The sequence below is a fragment of the Podarcis erhardii genome (assembly GCF_964252035.2).
Source record: "Podarcis erhardii genome assembly, chromosome: 18".
Lineage (NCBI taxonomy): Eukaryota > Metazoa > Chordata > Lepidosauria > Squamata > Lacertidae > Podarcis > Podarcis erhardii.
Window position 1 is genome coordinate 3045637 of NC_138516.1, and position 27647 is coordinate 3073283.

Consider the following 27647-nt stretch of genomic DNA (forward strand, 5'->3'; position numbering starts at 1 on the left):
AGCAGGAAACACCATCAGAGCACTCCTGACATATGGTTGTCAAGCCTCTGCTTAAAGACCTCCAAAGAAGGAGACTCCACCACACTCCTTGGCAGCAAATTCCACTGTCAAACAGCTCTTACTGTCAGGAAGTTCTTCCTAATGTTTAGGTGGAATCTTCTTTCTTGTAGTTTGGATCCATTGCTCCGTGTCCGCTTCTCTGGAGCAGCAGAAAACAACCTTTCTCCCTACTCTATGTGACATCCTTTTATATATTGGAACATGGCTATCATATCACCCCTTAACCTCCTCTTCTCCAGGCTAAACATGCCCAGCTCTCTTAGCCATTCCTCATAAGGCATCGTTTCCAGGCCTTTGACCATTTTGGTTGCCCTCCTCTGGACACGTTCCAGTTTGTCAGTGTCCTTCTTGAACTGTGGTGCCCAGAACTGGACACAGTACTCCAGGTGAGGTCTGAAGTGGGTCTGAAACCTTCTGATATGACAGAAGGTTGCTCATGACACAGTCTGCCCAATTCCGAATCTGGAAACTGAGGTGTGCCACCCTTAGGCCAGTGCTCTGCCAATACATGTGGGTTTCTTATTCTTCTTCTTCTCCCATGCAAAAAGAAACAATGCACTTTGTAGGGCATGGAAAGTCTGTGGCCTGGAGATAAGAAACCTTAAAGTCCATCCAGCAAGTGTGAAGTCAGAACGCATTATTAGGATCGAAGCACCTGGAAATGCAGGGTGGATTTTTTGACAAGGGGAAGGGAAGTTCCTGGAAAAATTATTCGCACAACAAAACACCCTTCTTTGTGGGCAATAGAACAAGGAAGGAAACCGCCCGTTCTCCCTTGTGGGTTTGACAAGAATATCTGGCTGACCTCCTGGGTCACACCAGGTTCCTGGACTAGAGGGATGTTGACAAGCTGGAAGGTGTGCAGAGGAGGGAAACCAAGCCTTATGGGGACCGGTTGAAGGAGCTAGGGATGTTTAGCCTGGAAAAGAGGAGACTGAGAGGAAATAGGAGAGCCATCTTCAAATGTCTCAAGGGCTGCCACATGAATAATAATAATAATAATAATTTATTATTTGTACCCCGCCCATCTGGCTGGGTTTCCCCAGCCACTCTGGGCGGCTTCCATAAAAACCAAAAATACACTAAAATATCACAGATTAAGAACTTCCCTGAACAGGGCTGCCTTAAGATGTCTTCTGAATGTCAGGTAGTTATTTATCACTTTGACATCTGATGGGAGGGCGTTCCACAGGGCAGGCGCCACTACCGAGAAGGCCCTCTGCCTGGTTCCCTGTAGCTTTGCTTCTCACAATGAGGGAACTGCCAGAAGGCCCTCGGCGCTGGACTTCAATGTCCAGGCAGAATGATAGGGGTGGAGACGCTCCTTCAGGTATACTGAACCGAGGCCGTTTAGGGCTTTAAAGGTCAGCACCAACACTTTGAATTGTGCTCGGAAACGTACTGGGAGCCAATGTAGGTCTTTCAAGACTGGTGTTATGTGGTCTCGGTGGCCGCCCCCAGTCACCAGTCTAGCTGCCGCATTCTGGATTAGTTGTTGTTTCTGAGTCACCCTCAAAGGTAGCCCCACGTAGAGTGCATTGCAGTAGTCCAAGCGGGAGATAACCAGAGCATGCGCCACTCTGGTGAGACAGTCCGCGGGCAGGTAGGAGCAAGTTTGTTTCCTCCCTCTCTGGAGGGCAGGACTCGAACCCATGGCTTCAAGTTACAAGAAATGAGATTCCGACTAAACATCAGGAAGAACTTTCCAGCAGTAAGAGCCATTTGACAGTGGAATGGTCAACCTTGGGAGGTTGTAGACTCTCCTTCCTGGGAGGTTTTTAAGCAGAGGTTGGGTCGGATGCTTGAGCTGAGATTCCTGCAATGCAGGGGGTTGGACTAGATGACCCCTCGGTGTCCCTTCCAACTTTACAGTTCTATGATGTAACACTCTGCTACTGCTTCTGGGTTTCCTTTCGGGGCATCTGTGACAACAGGATCCTGCGCTGGATGAGTCCCCTATGGCCTGATCCTGCGGCCAAGCTCTGACAGTCTTGTAGGGAGCCTCCAGCTGCAGAGGCAGTCTACCTGGACTCCTGCATTGTTGTTGTTTGTTGCGCTTCAGTCCTGTGAGACAGGACTCTGGAACTAGCTGGGCTACTGGGCTGATCCAGCCAAGCTTTCCTTATAAGCTCTTACTAAAAACAATCAACCAAACAAACAAATGCAAAGACAGCTGGTCAACAACAACAAAAGCATTCACGAGCAGCAGCAGCAGTTTCAAAAGTTGTTTTTTGTTTGTTTCAGTCATGTGTTTGATTGCCAGCAGAGTGCAAATAAAGAGGGAGCTGGACTCTTGAAGCAGTGAGTTCCACAGGCTGGGTGCCACCTCAGAGAAAGCCCTCTCTCGCTCATTGCCACCAACCGTACAGTTGACCAGAACTCAGGCCAACAGCTAAGACCAACTTGGGGTGAGTTGTCCCTGAAGGTCTCCACAAAACACGTACCCCTGTCTCCTCTGGGGGTTTGCACCCAATATCCGAAGCCCATCCTTTGACATTCAGCGAGGTACGGTTTCGGTATCGGGGCAGTTGGCATGAGACAGCATTGGGCAGCTGGAGTAGCATGACAGAAGGCAGGTTTCTGGGTTCTGCCTTTCCTTGAAAATATATCAGCAAATAGGCAGCAAACTGCTGCTGCAGAGAGAAAAAGTTCAGATGACAAAGTCCACCTCACTAGGCCAACATCCAGGTTTTCCACCTGCACTCAACCCATTTCCCCCAGGAAGCCAACAAGACCTTCGTATCTCGTCCCCCTTGCCATTCCTTCCCTAGGTGTTCTCAGACAGACTCCCATGGCAGCGGGAGAAAAACTCCAGTGTTCTTTAAACCTATGCACTGCATGTGTGAGGAAGTCTTTTCCCTTCGCTCCCCTTCACTGAGTGATCCCTGAGTGGCTTCCAGTGTTTTGGGAGAAACAGGAAAAGAAGAAGAAGAAGAAGAAAACCACTTTCTCCAACCACTGCTTCATTTAATACACCTCGGTCAAGTTCCTCCTAACTTGCCTTTTCTTTTTCTTTCCTTTCTTTCTGCAAACAACAAATCCCTCATCTCCTCACAGGGAGTTTGTTCCCAACGCCTTTGAGCATTTTCGCCTGCCCTTTCCTGAACTGACTCTGTAGCTCTGCAATATCAGATCAGGACTGCAGAAAACAGCATTATGAGCGCACTGAGACCACAGATTTATACAAATGCTTTGCAATATTGGCTGTTCGGTTGTTCGGCCTCTTTCCTAGCAAACCGTAACATGGAACTGGCTTCTCCCGTACCCACCATCATTAAATTGGGAAATCCGCCCCCCCATCCCATTTTTATGATTTGCTAAACACCCATAAAAAGCATTAATAATATTACATCAGGTTGAAAGCAGCATAAGGTTGAACATTAGCACTAAAGGTACGGTTCCAAAAGCATTGCAAAAAAAGAAAAAATCAAACCCATTTCCCCAGAAACCTTGTAGGTTTATTTATCTGCATTATTGTGTAATAGGTTTACTTAATCATTGTTCCTATAGACAAGATCCCACCCCCCACTAAACCCATTAGCATACAGATATACTCTGCACACACCCTCCCAATTGTTACTTATCTGGGATAGCTCAGTTGGTAAAGCATGAGACTTAATCCCAGGGTCTTAATCTCAGGGTTGTGGGTCTGAGCCCCACGTTGGGCAAAAGATTCCTGCATTACGGGGGTTGGGCTAGTGAGCCCTGAGGTCGCTTGCAACTCTGAGTCTAGCCAGGCCTTTGGCTAACCAAGTAAGTTAAACAACAGATCAAGAAAGCCAGAGACAGACCCAAAAGAGGACTATATGGGACTTGCCGAACTGACTGGGAGACTCCGAGACCAGAGAGAAGAGATGGTGGAAGATTGGAAGAAGATTAAAGAATATTTGAAAAAATATTGTAAAATTAAGGACTGTTAGAAAGATGTTGGAAAAAGAAAATTAGGTGGTTTTGGTGAAATGATATAAAGGATTAAGTAAAAATGAGTTGATGAAATTGACGAAAGAGAGGACGTTAAATTATAATATATTAAATTAAATTATTTAAATGAAAATAAGGTTGGAAGGATTTGCTGAAATAACGATTTGAACTAGAATACAAAATTGGGAGGTGTGAGGAGGTCAAGGAAATAAGTAAAGGAAGAAAGTGATGTAAAGGTTTAATCTGTTTCTTTTCTTTTTTTAAGTGAATGTATTTTTATTTAATTTTTTTTCTCTGTTGCTGTTGTACTCTTTTTTTGTATTTTGTATTGTTCTTTTTTCTTTTTGTAACTTTTAAACTCCGAATAAATATTATTTAAATACGAAAAAATATGTTGGGTATATGGGTATAGGCTGTAGGGCTAGAAGTAGAAGATAGTGTATTTTAAAATAGTATTATTTGTAAGTGATAAAATGTGAAGATTTTTATGGTAAAGGTAAAGGGACCCCTGACCATGGTAAAAGTAAGTGTGATTAAAAAAAATGGTTAAAAATTATGATATATGAAACTGCTAAAGATGAGGTAAAATGAAAATCAGATGGGGGGACTTGGGGAAGCCCACCTAACAATGTTTAGAAAAAAATAAGGATAAGACAAGAATTTGTTTGTATTGTTTGTTTTTCTGTTTGTATTGTTTATTTGTGTTACAAAATGAATAAAAAATTTTGAAAGGGAAAAAAAAAAGACAGACCCAAAAGAGAAAATAACAGAACACCACTAGTAATCACACACAGCTCCCAAGTTAAAACAGTTCAATGCATCATCAGAGATCTACAATCTTTCCTAGACAACAGCAGTTCTCTTTCTCAAGCTCTGGGAGGAAGACCTTTCATTGCCTACAGACAGCCACCCAATCTTAAACAACAACTCACCCACAATAATACAGCAAGCAGACTTAACATAGACACTGGTACCAGAGCCTGCAATGAACCCAGATGCCAACTTTGCTGCCACATACACTCAGACAAGACCATCACTGGACCCAACAACATCACACATACCATCTCAGGACTATTTAATTGCTCATCTTCCAACATTGTGTAGGCCATCAAATGTCAACAGTGCCCTTCAGCCCTCTATATTGGACAAACAAGCCAAACCTTACGCCAAAGGATAAATGGAAATAAATCTGGCATCGGAATCACAAGACAGAGAAGCTTCAATCTCTCAGGATCTCAAAGCAGCTGTCTTATTACAAAAGAATTTCAGAAATAGACTTGAAAGAGAAGTTGCTGAATTACAACTTATTGCTAAAACTATGGAGAGGCCTGGTCTGAATAGAGATATTGGATTCTTGTCTCATTACATATGCTAAAGCTATTTTTGGTCATCTGCATACTATCCCTTGCTTTTTCTTGCAGGACTAATTGCAGTCATTAACAGTCGTCAACAAGTTTACCATACCCATTAAGTCAATCACCCATCTCCCTCTACCCTTCTGAGAAAAATCCCACCAGGGTCTGGTGACTTCTGTTTCAGTGTATCCGAAGAAGTGTGCATGCACACGAAAGCTCATGCTCAGAACAAATTTAGTTGGTCTCTAAGGTGCTACTGGACAATTTTTTAATTTTTTCAAGTAATCTTTGTAGCAGTTATAAGTCTGGCTGCTATTTCTCAATCATTTTACGGGATAACACCCTTCAGAAAAATGAGTAGGAAATACCATAGTTTAGGGTTCCACAAGGGTATGTGATATCCTAGCACATCAGAAATAGTAGCCTAGAGAAATTTCCAAAATATTTGTACCTGTGAGCAGTTCCAGTGATTCTCAGCGCCCTGAAAGAACAACACATCCCAGGATTCTTTGGGGGGAAGCCATCGCTAGGATACTTATTCAGATTCAGAGTGCAGATGAGGCCTCAGTTTCCCCCCTTGAAGAGCAGGAGTATGGGCACAAACCTATAATGGGTTGACTCCTCCCGTCAATGGTCCTGGCACCTTCTAAGAATGCCTTGGCTAGTAGCTCAACTGGTTAGAGCGCGGTGCCGATAACGCCAAGGCTGCAGGTTTGATCCAGCTGCATATTCCTCCATTCCAGCTCTATAATTCTATGGTTCTTGCCCTGAAAGGGCACAAGCTAACCTGGAGCAAAATTATATGATTCTAGGATTCCGCATCCACAAACGGAGAGAGCCAGGTGGTCATCTGTGGCCCCGGCCCACCTTGCTTTCTCGTTTCCTCTCTGCTGTGACGCTTAATTACTTTTCCTTAATTTATTGTTACGGCGGCACAGGCTTGAATATTTCATGGGGTCGCTTCCCTGCTCTCCCGGCTGCTGCACCGCTGGATAAATTACTCTTATTAGCCTGATTAATCTGCTGGTCCCTGGGGAACGAAAAGGGTTAAGGCCGCCAAAGGAACTCAGGTTCCTTTCCGTTCCACTCGGTTCGTAGGAACAAAGGAGAGCCGGTTGGTTCAGGCCAATGGTCCGTCTAGTCCAGCATCCTATTCTCTCAGAGGCCAACCAGATGCCCATTAATGGAAACCCACGAGCAGGATTCGAACACAAAAGCAGTTCTCACCTTCTGTGGTTTCCAGCAACTGGGATTCACTGACTGTGATGGCAGAACAGAGCCACCTGGGCTGGTAACCGTCGATAGCCCTCTCCTCCCCCACAATTTAGTCCAATCCCCTTCCAAAGCCATCAAGATCAGTGGCCGTCGCTGCTTCCTGTGGCAGTGAGTTCCGCAGTTTAACAATGCACTGCATGAAGGATTTCCTTTTACCTGGGTGGCAGACCTACATTTGGGGGAACGCCTTCGCAACAAGCAACAAGGTCTGGGCAACCACTATTATCTTCTTAATGGGGTTGTTCCATGACAGACTGCCACTTTATAATAATACAGTGGTACCTCAGGTTACATACGCTTCAGGTTACAGCCTCCGCTAACCCAGAAATAGTACCTTGGGTTAAGAACTTTGCTTCAGAATGAGAACAGAAATCGTACTCCGGCGGCGCGGCAGCAGGAGGAGGCCCCATTAGCTAAAGTGGTGCTTCAGGTGAAGAACAGTTTCAGGCTAAGAATGGACCTCCAGAATGAATTAAGTACTTAACCCGAGGTACCACTGTAATAATAATAATAATAATAATAATTAATCTACATCATTTCAGATTTTGATTTACATTGCTGCACTGGGTTATCTCACATGTCAAAGTCACTGGTGTTAATGAAAAAATTCTTATGCCTTATATTTTTTGAGTTATGGGGAGGGTGGATGAAAATCAGGGGGAACCAGGGATGCACTTTTTAAAGCAAAATTTTTAAGCAATGAGGATTAAGGTATATTAGGAGCCCTGAAGCTTAAGTTCCATTCTTTTCATAGCAGATCCGCCCCTGGTTTTACCTGTCCTGAATCTTCCAACATTCAGCTTTACTGCTTGCCCACAAATTCTGGTCCTAAGAGAGATGGGGGGGGGATACTTTCCCCTGTCTGCTTTCTCCTTGTCATGGAAGTTGGAAGATGACCCAGCAGGCTTTCTCATGTTCTTACAGCCCCCTAACAAATCTCAGCACCCCCAGCAAACTATAACTCCCAGGATTCTGGTGGGGTAGGGGAGCCATGCCTGCTTCAAGCAACGCCATAGCACTTGAAATGGAAGTTGTGGATGCGGTCGAAGTTTCAGCCTCATAGAATTGCAGGTGTTGCACAATTTGCTGGGCAAAAGATTCCTGCGTGGTGGACGGTTGGACTAGATGATCCTTGGCTGTCTCCCAAATCTATGATTCTAATAATAATAATAATAATTTATTATTTATACCCTGCCCATCTGGCTGGGCCTCCCCAGCCACTCTGGGCAGCTTCCATAGAAACCAAAAATACAGTAAAATATCACACGTTAAAAACTTCCCTGAACAGGGCTGCCTTAAGATGTCTTCTGAATGTCAGGTAGTTGTTTATCGCTTTGACCTCTGCTGGAAGGGCGTTCCACAGGGCGGGCGCCACCACCGAGAAGGCTCTCTGCCTGGTTCCCTGTAGCTTTGCTTCTCGCAATGAGGGAACCGCCAGAAGGCGCTGGACCTCAGCGTCCGGGCAGAATGATGGGTGTGGAGATGCTCCTTCAGGTATACTGGACCGAGGCCGTTTAGGGCTTTAAAGGTCAGCACCAACACTTTGAATTGTGCTCGGAAACGTACTGGGAGCCAATGTAGGTCTTTCAAGACCGGTGTTATATGGTCTCGGCGGCCGCCCCCAGTCACCAGTCTAGCTGCCGCATTCTGGATTAGTTGTAGTTTCCGAGTCACCTTCAAAGGTAGCCCCACGTAGAGCGCATTGCAGTAGTCCAAGCGGGAGATAACCAGAGCATGCACCACTCTGGCGAGACAGTCTGCGGGCAGGTAGGGTCTCAGCCTGCGTACCAGGTGGAGCTGGTAGACAGCCACCCTGGACACAGATTTGACCTGTGCCTCCATGGACAGCTGTGAGTCCAGAATGACTCCCAGGCTGCACACCTGGTCCTTCAGGGGCACAGTTACCCCATTCAGGACCAGGGAATCCTCCACACCTGCCCGCCTCCTGTCCCCCCAAAACAGTACTTCCTGTCTTGTCAGGATTCAACCTCAATCTGTTAGCCGCCATCCATCCTCCAACTGCCTCCTCTATGGCTTTATATACCAAGAGCATGGAAAAGGGGTCAGCGAGGCCTTCCTGGTGGGGCTCCTTTGGCCCATGGCCCACACACACTCCAGAAACCATGTCACCCCAACCTCGGTCGGTTCCCTCTCTGCTCTGTTGTTGTTGTTATTGTTGTTTAGTCGTGTCCGACTCTTCGTGACCCCCTGGACCAGAGCACGCCAGGCACTCCTGTCTTCCACTGCCTCCCGCAGTCTGGTCAGACTCATGCTGGTAGCTTCAAGAACACTGTCCCACCATCTCGTCCTCTGTCGTCCCCTTCTCCTTGTGCCCTCCATCTTTCCCAGCATCAGGGTCTTTTCCAGAGAGTCTTCTCTTCTCATGAGGTGGCCAAAGGCTTGGAGCTTCAGCTTCAGGATCTGTCCTTCCAGTGAGCGCTCAGGGCTGATTTCCTGAAGAATAGATCGGTTTGATCTTCTTGCAGTCCATGGGACTCTCCAGAGTCTCCTCCAGCACCAGAATTCCAAAGCATCCATTCTTCGGTGATCAGCCTTCTTTATGGTCCAGCTCTCACTTCCATACATCACTACTGGGAAAACCATAGCCCTCTCTGCTCTGTGGCTAGGGAAATATTTTATTCATCAGCACTTAAGGAGTCGTTCCCCCTAATAGGTTATATTGATGCCAACACAAAAGGAGGTGCCTTAAATCTCTTGCTCTCTCTGGGAACGCCAATAAATGTATCTGTCTCCCCGGGAGAATTTACGCCCGTCCCCTGGGCAATGGAGGATGATAAAGGAGAGAAGGTACAGGTGTCATGGAGACTCGGAGCCTGACTTTCATTGGAGGAAAACAGGGGCCTCCTTGCGACACCCAACACCGTTGCTCGAGAATCCTGGGCCAACATTTGGATTTGCTGGATGCCCAGCAGTTCTAGTGTTAGGGGACACCCAGGACGTGGGTGGCACCGTGGTCTAAAGCACTGAGCCTCTTGGGCTTGCTGATCAGAGGGTCAGTGGTTCGAATCCCCATGACGGGGTGAGCTCCCGTTGCTCTGTCCCAGCTCCTGCCAACTTAGCAGTTCGAAAGCACACCAGCGCAAGTAGATAAATGGGTACCGCTGCGAAGGGGAGGTAAATGGCGTTTCTGTGCATTCTGGCACTTGTCACGGTGTCCCGTTGCGCCAGAAGCGGTTTAGTCCTGCTGGCCACATGACCCGGAAAGCTGCCTGTGGACAAACACTGGCTCCCTCGGCCTGAAAGCGAGATGAGCGCTGCACCCCATAGTTACCTTTGACCTTCCAGGGGGTCCTTTACCTTTACCTAGTGTTAGGGGGGAGAGAGGAGAGGTCTGTGTCCTCTCTCTGTGTCCACAGACACACAGCTGCACAACCTTTGTGGCAGTCACAACTAGTGCACACCCTGCAACATTTCCCCAATGAAAATAAGTCTTATTCAATATAATGGAGGGATGTGGGTGGCGCTGTGGGTTAAACCACAGAACTTAGGTCTTGCCGATCAGAAGGTCGGCGGTTCGAATCCCCACGATGGGGTGAGCTCCCGTCACTCGGTCTCAGCTCCTGCCAACCTAGCAGTTTGAAAGCATGTCAAAGTGCAAGTAGATAAATAGGTACCGCTCCGGCGGGAAGGTAAACGGGGTTTCGTGCGCTGCTCTGGTTCACCAGAAGCGGCTTAGTCCTGCTGGCCACATGACCTGGAAGTTGTACGCCGGCTCCCTCAGCCAATAAAGCGAGATGAGCGCCGTAACCCCAGAGTTGTCCGCAACTGGACCTAATGGTCAGGGGTCCCTTTACCTTTATTCAATATAATAATGATAATAGTAACTACAACAACAACAGTTTTATTTATACCCTGCCCATCTGACTGGGTTTGCCCAGCCACTCTGGGTGGCTTCCAACATACATAAAAACACAAACATGAAACAGGGCTGTCTTCAGATATCTTCTAAAGGTTGTCTAGTTACGTATCTCCTTGGCTCAGAGGTCGGATAACTCCAGACCCTCCCACATTTCTCTGAGGAAAACAGGGACATCCTAAGGAAAAGCAGGACGTTCCAGGATCAAATCAGAAACTGGGACGGCTTCTCAGAATCTGGGACTGTTCCTGGAAAATAGGGACACTTGCAGAGTTTGCCAGGGATTGCCAGGTCAGGAACATCCCAGACGCTCAGATTACAGGACCCAAACAGGAGCATTTAAAATTCTGAATTTTTAAACGCTTGCAACCCTCCCTAAGACCTGCTCTCGAAGGGCATGTAAAAGATTTAACAACGGGGGGGTGGGGGGGAGAGAGGATAAAATGCTAAAATACGTTTTTAAAAATGCAATTTGGAAATGCATGTAATATTGGGCAGGAAATAAGGGTGGGTAGGGAAGCGGTGGGACAGGGAGTCAGCTTTTAATTTTGTATTAAATTTTAATTAATTTGATGTCCGTGTGGTAAATTTTTTGAAAAGCAATAAAAAATATAATTGGCCAAAACAACAACAACAACCAAGAAGAACAAGAAACAAAACAGTTTAATAATAATTGGACTTCCCCCGACTGATGCTACCTGTCCCCAGGAGGAAATACTTATTTTTCAAGACACAGACACATCACAATCTGCCTTGCGCTGCAACACTTTGGGACAGCCTTCCCTCCTTCCCAGGGTATGCATAGAAAGGTCAAATGTTCTTTAAATAGGAACTCAGAACAGGATGAGCTTTGCCAGAGTGTGGCTGACTAAGAAGGAATTAATTCCACATGGGGTCCTTGAGCCTCCCCTCCGGGAATGGACAGGCCAGACAGAGAAAAGACACCACGCAAGACGCAACGGCAAGCCAGAATCTGCCTGGCCTGGCCTTGTGCTCAAAGGAGGTGGTAGAGTCCTGAACCAGGAGGGAGGACTCTACCACTTTTTTAATGTTTAATTTCTCATCTTGAGGCACTGCACTGTTTTGTCCTCACAACAGCCCTGTGATGTCGGCGGGCTCAAGGTCACACCTTGAGGGCAGAGTGCGGGGATTCGAACCCTGGTCTCTCCCAGGTACTAAATTGACACACTAACCACTACACCACAACTGAGAGAAGTCCAGAATAAGCGGCAGAAGCTGAAACAGGAGAGGAGGGAAGCCAAGAGGCAGAGTTGAGTCCACCTGGTGAAGAGTCATGGATGTTTCCTCCGTCTGCTGTGACAAACTCCCTTCCCAACTTGTCCGCCAGAACCAGGAGAGGCATGAAAAGGGCGGAGGAGAGGTTGGCTGCAGGTAGGCATAGTCTCTGATTGATTGGGAAAGAGCTGGGAGAGGTGGAGACAGGCAGTTGTCATGGATTGGCTGGATGCAGAAGAGCAGTGGGAGGCTGGGGAACCCCCAAGGGAACCCCCAGGGGAAGAAGGCTCTGAGCTAGGGGGCTGGTGGTGGGACGACAATGAGCGGGCAGAGGGAGAAGACTGGGAGGAGGGAGTGTCGGAAGCTGAAGAGGCAACAGGGTTTAGAGAGCAGGGAGAGTCTGTAGTAGAGAGCAGTCCAGATTCAGAGGTGGGGAGCAAGAGACAGAGATGAGGTAGGCTGCTGAAGGAGCCAGGGGTCTCCCCCTCCTGCTGTGACCAGCTCCCCTCCCTGCTGATCTCCCAGAACCAGAAGAGGTGTGAAGAGGTGTGAGAAGCAAAGGCAGATGTGAGGCAAAGTCTCAGATTGCTTGGGAAGGAGGAAAATTAAGAAGCTGTGGGGAAGCAGGGACCTCCAGTCCTCATTGGGGCAAGATCTACCACAGGGGTAGGCAACCTAAGGCCTGGGGGCCGGATCTGGCCCAATTGCCTTCTCAATCTGGCCCTCGGACGGTCCAGGAATCAGTGTGTTTTTACATGAGTAGAATGTAAATTCTGTTAGGATATTTCCGTTCCACCTTAAAAGGGAGCAGGCTTTGTGGAGTCACAGCCTGCGTATTTCCTGTTCACAGGATGTTTATGTTTTCTGTTGCTTTCGTTTTACTCTCTCTGCGCCAGAACACGCTAGCAGGCAGTCATGTTTTTCTTTGTTCTGACCAACGCTGAATAAACTTTCTAAATAATGCTCTCCTGAGTGCAACCTTCGCTGTGAATTATCTGCTGATAGAGCGTGCATCAGTTCTGGAATGTGGAAGGCTATTTTCTGGAACTCGTGTCGCTAATTGCTGATACTGTATCTACGGGAGATCGATGGACGTCCGGAGACGACGTGGAGTCGTGATGGACTTTATCTCCCTGGCAGTATCCCAACAACAGGTTATGGGCCCAGCACGCTTCCGCTGCGCCACTCTGCTTTATTTAAAATGCATCTCTGGGTTATTTGAGGTGCATAGGAATTTGTTCATTCCCCTTCCCCATTCAAAATATACTCTGTGGACTATATGGAACTTGATGAACTGACCAGGAGACTCCAAGACCAGAGAGAAGAGACGGTGGAAGAAACTGGAAGAAGTTTAAGGAATATTTGAAAAAATATGTTAATATTTAAACCTTGGAATAGCTTTGGAAGTGGATATAGGCTGTAGGGTTAGAAGTAGAAGATAGTGTATTTTAAAATAGTATTATTTGTAAGTGATAAAATGTGAAGTTAAGTGTGATTTTAAAAAAAAGATGGTTAGAAATTATGATATATGTAAACTGCTAAAGATGAAGAAAAATGAAAATCAGATAGGTGGGACTTGGGGAAGCCCACTTAACAATGTTTAGAAAAATAAGAATATGACAAGAATTTTCTGTTTGTGTTTATTTATTTGTTGTAAAATGAATTTTAAAAAATCATTAAAAACCAAAAAGAAAATATAGTCCTGCCCAACACATGGTCTGAGGGACGGTGGACCGGCCCATAGCTGAAAAAGTTTGCTGACCCTTGATCTAAGGTAAAGGTAAAGGGACCCCTGACCATTAGGTCCAGTCGTGACCGACTCTGGGGTTGCGGCGCTCATCTTGCTTTATTGGCTGAGGGAGCCGGCGTACAGCTTCTGGGTCATGTGGCCAGCAGGACTAAGCCGCTTCTGGCGAACCAGAGCAGCGCACGGAAACGCCGTTTACCTTCCCGCCGGAGTGGTACCTATTTATCTTCTTGTACTTTGACGTGCTTTCGAACTGCTAGGTTGGCAGGAGCAGGGATCGAGTAACAGGAGCTCACCCCGTCACGGGGATTTGAACCGCCAACCTTCTGATCGGCAAGTCCTAGGCTCTGTGGTTTAACCCACAGCGCCACCCGCGTCCCGACCCCTGATCTACCAGGAAGAATTGTTGTGCTCACTAGACCCGGCCTCCAGAGCTGTTTATTTCTTGGAATAAAGAGAGTTAACTGACGCTGTGTGAGTTACTGCGGACGTGCTCTGACACCGAACCTGATTGTTTCGTGGGGCAGCATACCTTGAAATAGGCAGGGGCAAGGAGGGGGCAGGAATGGGACAGGTGACAGGCTGGTCATTTTTCGGCCTTCCTGTTGGAGCAGCTGATTGGCTGTGTCCCAAAACAGGATGCTGGGCTCAAGGGCTGGGGGACCTGATCCCAGAGGGCTCTGCCAATGCCCTGGTAAAAATAGTTCGCCGAGGTACCACCATCCAAAGTCACCTGTTTGACAGCCTCAAGCTTCTCTCCTGTTGAGCCTGCCAGACGTATGACTCCAGGCTGCGTTTATAGAATCATAGAGATGGACGGGACCCCGCAGGGTCATCTAGTCCAGCCCCCTCAAATGCAGGAATCGAGGCCAAAGAATCCCTGACAGGTGGCCTTTTAAAAAAACAGAGGTTGGAATTGACCCCAATGGTCACCCATTAACTCCCACCAACACTAACAAAGCATGTCTTTATAATGAACCCAGAACTGTTCGGGTTAAGCTCACCACATGTACTGTGTTAAAGGAAAATATAATGAAAATGATGTATAGATGGTGTTTGACCCCTGTTAAACTAGCTAAGATTTATCATAACTGTGATAACTTATGTTGGAAATGTAAAGAAAAAGAAGGAACTTTTTATCAAATGTGGTGGACCTGACCCAAGGTGAAAGACTTCTGGGAAAAGATTTATAATGAATTAAAAAAATGTTGAAATATACATTTATAAAGAAACCAGAAGCCTTTCTTCATGGAATAATTGGTCGGGAATTGCCCAAGAAAGATGCTAAATTATTTTTGTATGCCACAACTGCTGCTCGAATTTTACTAGCTAAAAAGTGGAAAACGTAAGAATTACCAACTGTGGAAGATTGGCAGATGAAGATGATGGATTTTTCGGAGCTAGCCGACCTAACTGGAAGAGTCCGCAACCAGGAGGAGGAGGAGTATCAGGGAGAATGGACTAAATTTAATGATTATTTAGTTAAATTTGTTAAGTTAAATTAATTGGAAACAGCTTGCAGGTATTAGATTGGCTTAGGATTTTATATAAGTTAAGTGTTGAATTAATATCTTTAATTTCAAATTGAAAAGATATAAGGATGTTAAACGGTTAAGTTAAGTTTATAAGAACTCTGATTTGGAAAACCGTTAAAAGGATATACATTGAAATTCAACCAAGGGGAAGCGAGGAAGTCGCTTAACAATGTTAATAAGTATGGTATAACTTTAATAAGGTTATGATTTTTGTTTGTTTGTTTGTTTATATGTTTGTTTATAATTTTGTGAAAATTAATTAAAAAAAGGGAAATATATATATATATATAATGAACCCAGAACTGTTGGGAGTTGTAGCGCAAAACCTCTAGCTGGCGCCCAGTTTGGAAGCCTCCTTTGGGATGGATTTTTATTCCATGGCTTCATAAATGCATTCTTCTATACCACAAAGAATCTTAGGGCTGGTTCACAAAATACATTTTTAGCTGCATGAGTTATCATGATCATTCCAGAGTGCATATTTATGAAGACAAACAATGTATAAAAGCAATCACAGTTACAGCCTTATTGTATAGCTGTTGGGGGGCAGGGCGGAAATCACATTAGGTTAAATGCTGCTGACTGTATAATTGGTTATTTTTACACATTATTTGTCTGTATGAACATGGTGGTGGTGACAGGCTGGAGCACTCACATGGAAGAAAAGAAATCTAGTGTGAACCAGCCCATTGTAATAAAGGTCTTCATAGATACATCAGCAATACTTGGTTTCCAGTCCAGGCATTTTTGTTGTTGTTTGTTGTTGTTTAGTCGTTTAGTCGTGTCCGACTCTTCATGACCCCATGGACCAGAGCATGCCAGGCACTTCTGTCTTCCACTGCCTCCCGCAGTTTGGTCAGACTCATGTTTGTAGCTTCAAGAACACTGTCCCACCATCTCGTCCTCTGTCCTCCCCTTCTCCTTGTGCCCTCCATCTTTCCCAGCATCAGGATCTTTTCCAGGGAGTCATCTCTTCTCATGAGGTGGCCAAAGTCTTGGAGCCTCAGCTTCAGGATCTGTCCTTCCAGTGAGCACTCAGGGCTCATTTCCTTAAGAATGGATAGGTTTGATGTTCTCGCAGTCCATGGGACTCTCAAGAGTCTCCTCCAGCACCAGAATTCAAAAGCATCCATTCTTCGGCAATCAGCCTTCTTTATGGTCCAGCTCTCACTTCCATACTTCCATACATCACGACTGGGAAAACCATAGCTTTAACTATACGGACCTTTGTTGGCAAGGTGATGTCTCTGCTTTTTAAGATGCTGTCCAGGTTTGTCATCGCCTTTCTCCCAAGGAGCAGGCGTCTTTTAATTTTGTGGCTGCTGTCACCATCTTCTGTGATCATGGAGCCCAAGAAAGCAAAATCTCTCACTGCCTCCATTTCTCCCCCTTCTGTTTGCCAGGAGGTGATGGGCCCAGTGGCCATGATCTTCGTTTTTTTGATGCTGAGTTTCAGACCATATTTTGCGCTCTCCTCTTTCACCCTCATTAAAAGGTTCTTTAATTCCTCCTCACTTTCTGCCATCAAGGTTGTGTCATCTGCATATCTGAGGCTGTTGATATTTCTTCCGGTAGTCTTAATTCCGGCTAGGGATTCATCCAGCCCAGCCTTTCGCATGACGAATTCTGCATATAAGTTAAATAAGCAGACCAGTCCTGGCATACGTATGCTGAAGTTTGACAAAGCACTTGTGACTGACCAAAGCCTTGGGTTGTGAATGTCCTTTAAAAACAAAACACGACCACAATGTTTCTAAAAAATTAATGTTTTCGCAAGGAAATTTATTTTGCCCAACTCATATTTTAAATGAATATGCTCTCAAGCCCCAATTTCTCTTTCTTATAACTAACTCTGCTGTTATGTGGGAGTCTGGCCTTCCTATTCATTTTAACCAGATTTACATGCTGCCTGATTGCGACTACAGCTTAAAGCAGTTTGCAAGAAACGCTCAAAATTAGTAACAAAAAACCTGTAATTAAAACAATTAGAATCAGCTAAGGATAGCAAGACAGGTTGAGCTTGGGAGTTTGTGTTACGAGTTATCACGGATCGTGGCCAGCTACATTTTACGCAGAGTAAGCCCACTGAAATTAATGGATCTAAGCGAGTCAAGAATATTAAAAAAAACCCAACAGGTTAAGAGCAGACAGAGACTGAAAGAAAATGAAACTGCATGCAAGTTGGAAAGAAGAATGAAAGATTTAAATTACTATAACCTCACTTGCTGTTATTTGACATAATTTTGTTTTGTCTATTTGCAGGAGTTCGTAAAGGGACAGCCGAAGGACAAGGAATTTGCTTTAAAAAAACCCCAAAACTGTCAACTGGAGAGAAATCTGTAAAGAAACAGCATATAAAAGGGAATAAATTGGACTACATCTGAGAAAGTGAGAAACCAGTTTGGTACGAATTGCACTACATTAATTTTAATTTGGTTTTGACGTGTTATAAATCTGAAAATGAATAAAAAAATTATTGGCGGGGGGAAAGGTGCCTGAGTTTGATGCTTTCCTCCTCCCTCCCTGTCCATTTTCCTTGCGTGTTGCATCAGTTTTAGATTTAGAAGGGACTGCCTTGTTCTAACTGATTGCATGTGAGCCGTTCTGGGAGTCTTTCTTGATGAAAGAAGCAGAGGGTAAAAATGCTCCAAATAAATTGTAATAGTATGTGTGGGTTTAGCACAGCCACGTCTGGCACCACCAGATAAACCCACAAACAAAGGTCACCTTTCTCGGGGGGGGGGGGGGCAGGCGGAGATTGCTGCCTCCCCCCCCCCCATGCCAGGAGTGGGTCCCGGCTGGGAGTTCCCGTCCCCGTCAGCTTTCCAGAGCCTCTGCCAAATCCTGCATGGCTCTGATCTAAACCATCTGCCAGCCATTCATTCCCAAAACAAAGGAGCGTGCTATTAATAAACCCCTCTGAGGAACGTACTGTATTGTTGGGCACCAACCCTAGGAAAACACACCCAGCCGGCGTTAAGTTTTTCTTTGCAAATGCATTTCTGTTGTTGTTGTTGTTGTTGTTGTTGTTGTTGTTGTTGTTGTTGTTATTGTTATTTTCAAAAATCCTGTATGCTTTCAATATAGCAGGGCAGCAAGTAGCTGTTTTTCAGTTCAATGCCAGGTTTGAATCTCCTTCAAGCATTCGCTGGGTTTGGGGGTTTTTTGGGGGTTTTTTCTCAAGCTGGCCATGGAACGGAAGCTCTGAGGCATGTACAAAGTGCTTTCCGTCTCCTATGACCATAGGGTGCTGCTCCATACTGAGTGACAACTGTTTCGACTATCAGTTGTAGTCTCTGGGTTGCATAAATCACAGAAGTCTAGAGCTGTAAGGGACCCACCATCTGGTTCAACTCACTGCAATGCAGTCCCCCCCCCAAAAAATGTGGTGCTTGAACCCATGTCCCTGAGATTACAAGTCACATGCTCTTCCGAGTTAACATCCCCAAAGGCCCTTGAATCCTTTCAAGCCAGCCTCCCAGGAACTTCCACCTTATAACTGAGTCAGACTAATGGGTCTATGGAGCCCAATACTGCCTACTCCAGGGTTGCAGGCAAGGGGTATTCGCAGTTTTACCTGGAGGGCATTGACCCTGAGGCCTTCTGCATGCAAGAGGTTGCCCTGCCACTGGGCTGCAGCTCTTACCTTAGAAAGCAACATTCTAGTCCTCATTGTTAAACAGGAAGCTGCCTCAGGGTATGTCAGACGGCTGGTTTGCCCAGATGGGCACTGTTTACATTGACTGTGGTTGGAAGCCTAGCTGGATAGCTCAGTCCGTGGATCGTGAGGCTCTAAAACTCAAGGTTGTGGGTTCAAAACCCACATTGGCTTAAAACATAGCTACATTGCAGGGGGTTGGACTAGATGGCCTCATGGTCCCTTCCAACTCTACGATTCTCTGCAGGTTTTTAGGCAAGGGAGTCCTTTCTAGTCCCAGGCTGGAGATGACGCTCAACCGATGTGCAAAGCAGCTGCTCCGTCACTGAACTATTGACCTTCCCCTAAAAAACTAGAGTACCGTATTTTTTGCTCTATAAGACGCACCAGACCACAAGATGCACCTAGTTTTTGGAGGAGGAAAACAAGAAAAAAAATATTCTGAATCTCAGAAGCCAGAACAGCAAGAGGGATCGCTGCGCAGTGAAAGCAGCAATCCCTCTTGCTGTTCTGGCCAGTGGCGTAGCATGGGGGGTCGGGGGGGCCGTCCACACCGGGCTCAACATCTGGGGGGGGCGCTCGCACTCGCAGCTCTCTGCCCCTACCTCGCTCGAGTGCTAAAATCCACGGGTTAGGGGGCGCAAATTACATGCCTTGCCCCGGGTGCTGACAACCCTCGCTACGCCACTGGTTCTGGCTTCTGGGATAGCTGCGCAGCCTGCATTCGCTCCATAAGATGCGCACACATTTCCCTTTCTTTTTAGGAGTCTTATAGAGCAAAAAATACGGTAAGTCTCTAGTCCTCATTGTTGTGAATTATATATATGAGAATGCAGGAAATGGGCCTATGCCACAGCCAGACTTCCTGGCCCAGCTAGCTGAGGAGCGTCCGCACTTTCAGACTCAGAGGCCACTCCCAGCACAAACTGGAGGCACTGGGAACCAATCCCTTGGCTTTCTGCATGCAAAGTGCCCATGCTGAGCTGCAGCCCAGAAGCTTCCCTGCAAATTTGGACCTCAACAACCTCATGTTTTGCTGCTACAAGACCCCAGCCGTGTCCTGAGCGAAGAGACCACGAAAGCAGGTGGCAGCGAGCGCCCCAGGGCCTTACCCTCCAAATCTGCTGTTTGCAAGAGGCGTGTTGCCACCCACAAGCCTTGAATTCCTACTCCCCCCGCAGAAGAATTCTGCTCCTCAGCTCAGGACTATCACGTTTCTCTCGACTTGCTCAAATGCTGCATGCATTTGGGTATAGGGTTCCCGTGCCCTTTGGTGAGGCCAGACGACAAAGACGTTTCTCCAAAATAAATAAATGTGACCCGTTGAGCATGTGTTTGTATGAAATGGAAGGGGGGCAGGGAGCTGGGGGGGGGAGCCACAAGGCAAAATTCCTTCTTGCCAGACCTGCAAGTGCTGGCACGCTTCGGAAATGTGGTGGTGGGAGTCTGGGCCCCCGCAGACAGTAGAGGGCTGGCAAGTGACGCTTCCTCTCTCCTTAGATGGAGAGGGAGAGAGGGATTTGTTCTTGACTTAATCATGATTTGATTAAGCAAGATAAGATAAAACTTTATTCGCATTAGCCAATGGCCATAGCAGCAGTAAAACATTACAGTATATGCAGAAAAGGAAATTTGGTATAAGAGCACAATTTAAAGTCCTGAATCAGCCGTCAGTTAGCGACCCTTATTCTGATGGCCCCTGCTATGAACCTAGCCACCTGTGCTGTTATCTGCGCATTTTGATCTGATAGGAGAAAGGACATTGCGGCAGTGGCTGAGCGCCCTGGGGTGGTTAGTACGAGTGGGGTGATGATCTCGTTCCTCAGGTCTTTGCAGAGAGTGCAAGACAGGAGGACGTGTGCCGCTGTTTCGGTGCTACCATCTCCACAGGGGCAAAGACATTTCTCAGGCGGGATCTTTTGGAATCGACCCTCTGGAGAGGGAGAACGTGTGCCAAAATGCCATCTTTTGGCAGGGTGGCCCAGGAATGTCAAAGGCGCACGCCTCTCCAGCCCAACACCGGCCTCCTATCTTTAGGGAAGAGGTGCAGTGATGTCACCAGGATCGGGGCCAGTGGAGGGGGGGGGACAACCCTCCCAGAGAACACTGATTTGCCCCATGTAGGACCTCTGGCTTTCAAGCTTGCAGAAGGACACAAAACTGCAGATGTCAAGAAGGTTGCTAAAATTATCGGACTTAGCTGAGATGGCAAGGCTGGCATGTTTAATCAGAGCAGTAAAAGCAATAATTTTATTATTTGTACCCCGCCCATCTGCCTGGTTTGCCTCAGCCACTCTGGGCCACTTCCAACATATACAAAAACATCATAACACATCACACCTTTTAAAGCTTCGCTATGCCTTAAATCACTGTCAAATGTTTACTAAAGATTGGGAACTCCTTATAGACTTCTTGCGTGGAAAGGAAAAGGAACTTACAGTCCCTGGGCTTGCGGATTGAAGAAGATATTGGTTTATAGAAAGTGGAATTGTTGGAGTGGATGGTTTGAATACTTTTCTATACATAGCAGACAGACCAAGAATCAGCAGTTCGTTATCTTTTTATTTTCTCTTTCTTCTTTCCCCCTTCTCTGTTCCTTTTTTGGTTTGAACAAAATATCTGAAGAAGTGTGCATGCACACGAAAGCTCATACCTAGAACTAACTTAGTTGGTCTTTAAGGTGCTACTGGAAGGAATTTTTTTATTTTGTTTTGACTATGGCAGACCAACACGGCTACCTATCTGTAACTGGTCTTTTGGTTTGATCAGTGTTTTAAGTTGGATTTCTTTAAAAATGGATATTTGTTGCAAACCTTTGTATGTTTTCTTTCAAACTTTAGTAAAATTGATTGGTGGGAAAATGTAGATGGACTGCCAAGTCTAACTTCCATAGAATCATGGATTTGTAGAGTTGGGAGGGACCCTGAGGATCATTTAGACCAACCCCCTGCAATGCAGGAATCTTTCACCCAACGTGGGATTCGAACCGATGACCTTGAGAATAGGAAAGGTGGAAAGAAGAAACAGCTCCAACAAAAGAGAATTGGCAATTAAAGTTGATGGAATATGCAGGGATAGCGAAACTTACCAGAAGAATAAGAAATCAAGAAGAGAGACCTTTTTTATGACTGAGTGGAGAAAATATATTGACTATGTGAAGATACAACTGTAAACAACTTAAAAAGTTAGCAGGGTTGACATAAACTGGTGCAGCTAGAGATGAATAAAAAGAATAATAATGAGATATTAGTATTTGGATATAAATTTGATATGCAGTGGAGGAAAGATATAAAATATGTAATGGCAGAAAGGAGGGGAGGTAAGCTGAAAGAAATGTTGATGGTTTTTGTTTGTTAAAATGTACATAAAATGAGAGAATGAGAAAGACAATTTTAAAAAAAGAGAGAATAAGAATCTCATGCTCTACCAACTGAGCTCTCCATTGTTTCCAAGAGCATTGAGATGACCCTGGGTAGAAACTAATTGCCGGAGTATATAGCATCTCCCTAATTTTCACCCCCTACTCAATTTTCACCCCTACTCATACCCCGTGCTTGAACCCACAGCCCTGAGATTAAGGGTCTTGAGTTCTACCGACTGAGCTATGAGTATTATGGCTCTTGCCTGAAACCCTAGAAATCCATAGCTACCTGTCAGTGTAAACAACAGTGAGCTAGATAGACCCACAATCTGACTTGGGATAGGGAAACGCTCCTGTTTAAACAAGCCCTGTTTGGTAATAATGAGGACTGGAACTTTATCTTCAGAGAGACATCACCTTGCCAACCAAGGTCCATATAGTTAAAGCTATGGTTTTCCCAGTAGTGATGTATGGAAGTGAGAGCTGGACCATAAAGAAGGCTGATCACCAAAGAATGGATGCTTTTAAATTACAGTCATACTTCGGGTTGAATGTGCTTTGGGATGAGTGCATTCGAGTTGTGCTCCGCGGCAACCCAGAAGTGACAGAGCCCTTTACTTCTGGGTTTCGCCGCTTGCGCATGCGCAGACGCTCAAAATGACGTCATGTGCATGCACAGAAGCGGCAAAAAGTGACGTGTGTATGTGCAGACGTGCCGTCACTAGTTACGTTTGCTTCTAGATGCAAACGGGACCCCGGAACGGATCCTGTTCGCATCTAGAGGTACCACTGTATGGTGCTGGAGGAGACTCTTGAGAGTCCCATGGACTGCGAGAACATCAAACCTCTCCATTCTGAAGGAAATCAGCCCTGAGTGCTCACTGGAAGGACAGATCCTGAAGCTGAGGCTCCAAGACTTTGGCCACCTCCTGAGAAGAGAAGACTCCCTGGAAAAGACCCTGGAAAAGACCTCATGAGAAGAGAAGACTCCCTGAAAAAGACCCCCTGGAAAAGACCCTGAGGGCACAAGGAGAAGGGGACAACAGAGGACGAGATGGTGGGACAGTGTTCTCGAAGCTACCAGCATGAGTTTGACCAAACTGCGGGAGGCAGTGGAAGACAGGAGTGCCTGGCGTGCTCTGGCCCAGGGGGTCATGAAGAGTCGGACACAACTAAATGACTAAACAACAACAACAACTCAACAACAGAGCTGCTGCAATCTACGAACTGCCCTACGGATGACGGGGAGCATACAAATTTAACAATCAATAATGATTCTGATGCATAGCTGTCAACTTTTCCCTTTTCTTGCAAGGAATCCTATTCGGAATAAGGGAATTTCCCTTAAAAAAAAGGGAAACGTTGACAGCTATGTTATGTTGGTACATGCAGAACATCCCAGCTTCCATCTCCGTGTAGGACTGGCTGGGTGGGTTTGTCCATGTATCAAAAAATCGTCTGATTCAGCATAAAGCTATTCCTATTTTCCTATGTTTCACGGAGACTATAGAGAAACTTAACCATCCCTGATGCTTCCAGATACCAGTCCATCCCTTTAAATGGTGTGTCACCAGAATACTTTAGCATTGCCGATGTATATATATTGTCAAAATAGATGGTCTTATATATGATCTTGGCAGCTCACATAGTAATTGCGATTCAGTGGAAGACAGCCCCAAATCTTACACTGAGGGCTTGGGAATTTGCACTACTCTGAATTTTGCAACACCATTCTCCAGGCAGGTAATGTGTTCAGAAAAGATGCATTTGTCTACACAGAGAAATTCACACTAAAAGGCTGAAGAATTTTCACAGGGACTTTTTAAATAATAATAGTGAGTTCCGAAGCGATGTGAAAATGAGGAGGACCAAGACTGGGGGGAAATGAGAAACTGAGAAAGAAACTGATATCAACGTTCTCTTTAAAAACAATCATTTTGGAATGATCCCCCCCTTAATCCTATCAGTTTAGGGGGCTGTAAAACTCACACTGAGGTCTGACAGCTTTTGGGAGAGAGTGATAAAATGCTTTTGATAGTTCTGAAGTCATGGAAGACGATTTCCATTTGCCTTTGCAGGGTGTGTATGTGACGTGGAAATAATAATAATTTATAATGATTTTATTGTTTGCCCAAATGTGACCACCCAAACTCCTGCCACTAAGGGTGGCTGGTGCAACATCTATCTTGCACAACCACTCTTATGTTTTGGGGAAGTGTTTAGATAGAAATTTATAAAAAGCCACTCACTTGACCTTGGGCTCTCTGCAGAGAGCTCTTTCTGCCTGTGTGAGTCAGGGTGGGGCTACCCAGGAGGCCCAAGAATGGTTGCCTGTGACGCCATGGGGCAGTCTTGCACCCCCAGGGTGCCAATGACATCAATACGCAGCCATGCCTCTCCGCAGAGCAGTTTTCCAACTTAAATATCTGTTGTTGCTTTCTTTAAAAAAAAATAAAAAAATAGGTGCTGTATTGACTGAACAAGCAAGGGCTTGGCTAACCTTACACATGGTGCCGTGAAAAACAGACAGGAAAAAGAGACAGAGAACTCCTCAGATGTATGGGGGGGGGCAAGTAATTATTAGACGAAGAAAATCAAGATTTGGTGCAGCGGTGATTGGATACCTCAACAGAGCTAAAACGGACCAACTTCTGTATCTAAGCTCCAAACCCTTTAACCTTACAGAGCGAGAAGGAAGATCTTGCAATAGTTAAGGCATTTCTAATGTTATGCGAACTGATTCTGGTAATGCAAAACATGTCCAAGGACAGATGCATGCTATCCAAACCAGGCTCCAAAGGGCCACTGCAGAGTTGGAAGGGACCCTGAGGGTCATCTAGTCCAACCCGCTACAGTGCAGGAATTTGCAGCTGTCCCATGCAGGGATCGAACCTGCAACCTAGGCGTTGGGAGCACCACACTCTAACCAACTGAACTCTGACCAGGGCAGAGCCAAAGCAGCTGCATAAAATTCAGCTTGGGGAGGTGGGGGAGAGGCAGGCAGACCGCAGGCAGCAGGGCCAGCCCCCCACAACTGCCTTTAAAGGGGTGCATGTGACCTGGCAGACATTCCTGAGCCAAAAGAGGCCTGGGGAGTGGTCCATTGACCAGTGGCGCAGGTGTCCAGCCCCTTCCAATTCTAACCCCCCCCAGCAATTTTTCCTCCTTCGCACCACATCCTGACCTCTCTCTCACCACACTACTTTACGAACCCCAAAAGCAGCTTCTCCCCTTCATATCAGCAATTTGGCGCAGAAACGAAGATGGCCTGGAGATTCTGAGGTGCCTGCGTTTAATGAACATACGGGTCTTGGATAGGCAAGGAGATGGGGGTAGGGGGCTGGGCTTTGGGGCAGAGGTGACAATATTTCCCCAGGTATTTGCCCAAGCCTTCCAGGGAACCACCTGCCTGAGTGGCAGGACACCTGCTCTGCGTGCAGAAGGTCATAGGTTTGCTCTCCTCTCCAGGCAGGAAAGAGCTTTTCCCCCTGAAACCCTGGAGAGCTGCTGCCGGTCAGTGCCAGCCACATGGAGCTAGGCCAATGTGTCTGACTTGGGCCAAGCCTGTGTCTTACATTCCTTGGGACCTTCCAGTTCCAAGGCCACTGAGCCATGGGCCCTTCCTCCAAAACCAATATGGCAGGAATACATGAAGCTGCAAAAATCTCAGGTCTTTCTCAGTTATTGTCGTCACTGGCTGGCCAGGTTTCAGATGCGGGGTTTTCTCCAGCGCTGCCACTGGGGACTGAACCTGAGGCCTTCTTCAAGCAAAGCAGGGGCTCTACCCACTGAGCCACAGCCCCATTTCCTCCTTAAACTTACCGTTATATTCAGATCGATGAGGACTAGACCCTCCGATTTGTGATTTGGGTACACACACCACACCATATCTCCTGTGGCAGAGAACACACATTGCATGCACAAGCTCTGGGGATCTTCAAACAGCAACCCACCCCCTCCTTAAATCAGCCTTGCATTCAAATTCATGAGGACTAGCGCCTTTCTCCCCCTGTGCTTGGGAAATGAACTGCAGCTCAGTGGCAGAGCACACGCGATGCACACAGAAGGCTCATAGAATCACAGAATGATGGAGTTGGAAGGGAAGCCCAAGGGTCCTCTAGTCCGGCCCCCTGCAATGCAGGAATCTCGACTGAAGCCTCAGTGACAGATGACCAGCCAACCTCAGCTTAGAAACCTTCAAGGAAGGAGAACACGCAACATCCTGAGGGAGGGAGACCTTTGCGGTCCAGGGTTCAAGGAGATGAGTAACTATACAACCCCAGATGTCAAGGAGACAAGAAGATATCTGAAGTCAGTGCTGTATAAGAAAGCTTCTTAAGGTTTAAGGTTTATTATGATTATTAGTAGTAGAAGTAGAAGTAGTAGTAGTATTCAGCCCTGGAGATCTGCAAAAAGGGCGAAGTGTTCATCCTCTCCTTAAACCGCCTTATCTTGGGACCCCATGAGGACTACAACCTTAGGAAACGGACCCTCGAGCCCCGACACTTTTGCGCGCAGGAGACCCAGTCCTGGACATCTTCAAGCAAAGACGCAAACGCACCACCTGAAACACGCCGCCTGAGCTGGAGGAAGCCGCGGCAAGACCTCCCTGGGTTGCTAAGCCAGAACTATTGGACTTTTCGGAGACGTCCAGGCGGCCACACCGAGGCTTCCCCATCCCTGCAGGGAGGGCGCAACTGCCGCCGGGGGGGAGGGGAAGAGAGATAGAGGCGCGCACTTACCCGGAGGAGGAGAAGGAAAGGCAAGCTGCTCCATCTCTCTTCGTCCTTTTTGGAAGGAGAGGCTAAGGCGCACCTGCCTCTTCGCCTGGTTGCTGGATAACTGCACCTCTCTCCTCCTCCCTCTGGGTCCAAAAAGAGCCCTTCTATAAATACACAGACAATATAGCTCCTGGGAGGGTGGATTGGGGTGGGGGGTGTCCGCCTGACACCGCCCTGGCTGGCGCTCCCTTCGCGCTCCCTTCGCCAGCGAAGGACAAAAGCTGGCAGCCCGCCTCTCTCTCTTAATTGGAGCAGCGCAGCTCCCTGGCAGAGGGGGATCCCTAGATGATGGAAGAGGAAGGGAATCCGCTCCTGGAAGACGGGGAGAGGCGCGGGGCGGGGGGAGAGAACCGGGCGGAGCTGCTGGTGCGGCTGTTCCCCCCTCCCCCCCCCGCAACACACTCCAGTCACCTTCCCAAACAGAGGCACCCAAAGCTGGGGGGTTGTTATGTTTTAATTTCGGGGAAGGACACTGCGGGAGCCTTCGCTCGCCAACCCCAAAACCCCCAAGTCGATAGCAACTCTTTGCAACATGTTTGGGGTCTCTTTGTTTGCTGTCTGCCCCCAATAAAATATTTGAGGGGGGCAGACCCAGTGCCGCCCTGTGCAACGCCCTCCCGTCGGATGTCAAAGAGATGAGTAACTATACAACCTTTAGAAGACATCTGAAAGCAGCCCTAGGGAATCCTTTTTAATGTGTAATCTTTTATTATGTTTTATGTTGGAAGCCGCCCAGAGTGGCTGGGGCAACAGATGGGGGGGGGTTACAAATAATAAAATTACTACTACTATCAAATAGGCAGAGTATTAGTTTATTAAAATTGTTGGTTGGTAAAATAAA

General features: G+C 46.7%; 1 protein-coding gene across 1 annotated transcript in view; it reads right to left on the minus strand.

The window, feature by feature from the left end:
• The window catches only part of KCNN1 (potassium calcium-activated channel subfamily N member 1), a 90279-nt gene extending 63382 nt beyond the window's left edge, over positions 1-26897 (minus strand). Inside the window, exon 1 of the mRNA XM_081846246.1 lies at positions 26768-26897. The gene's annotated coding sequence lies outside the window, so the exon portion shown is untranslated. The remainder of the gene's footprint in view (positions 1-26767) is intronic.
• Positions 26898-27647: the final 750 nt, after the last annotated feature.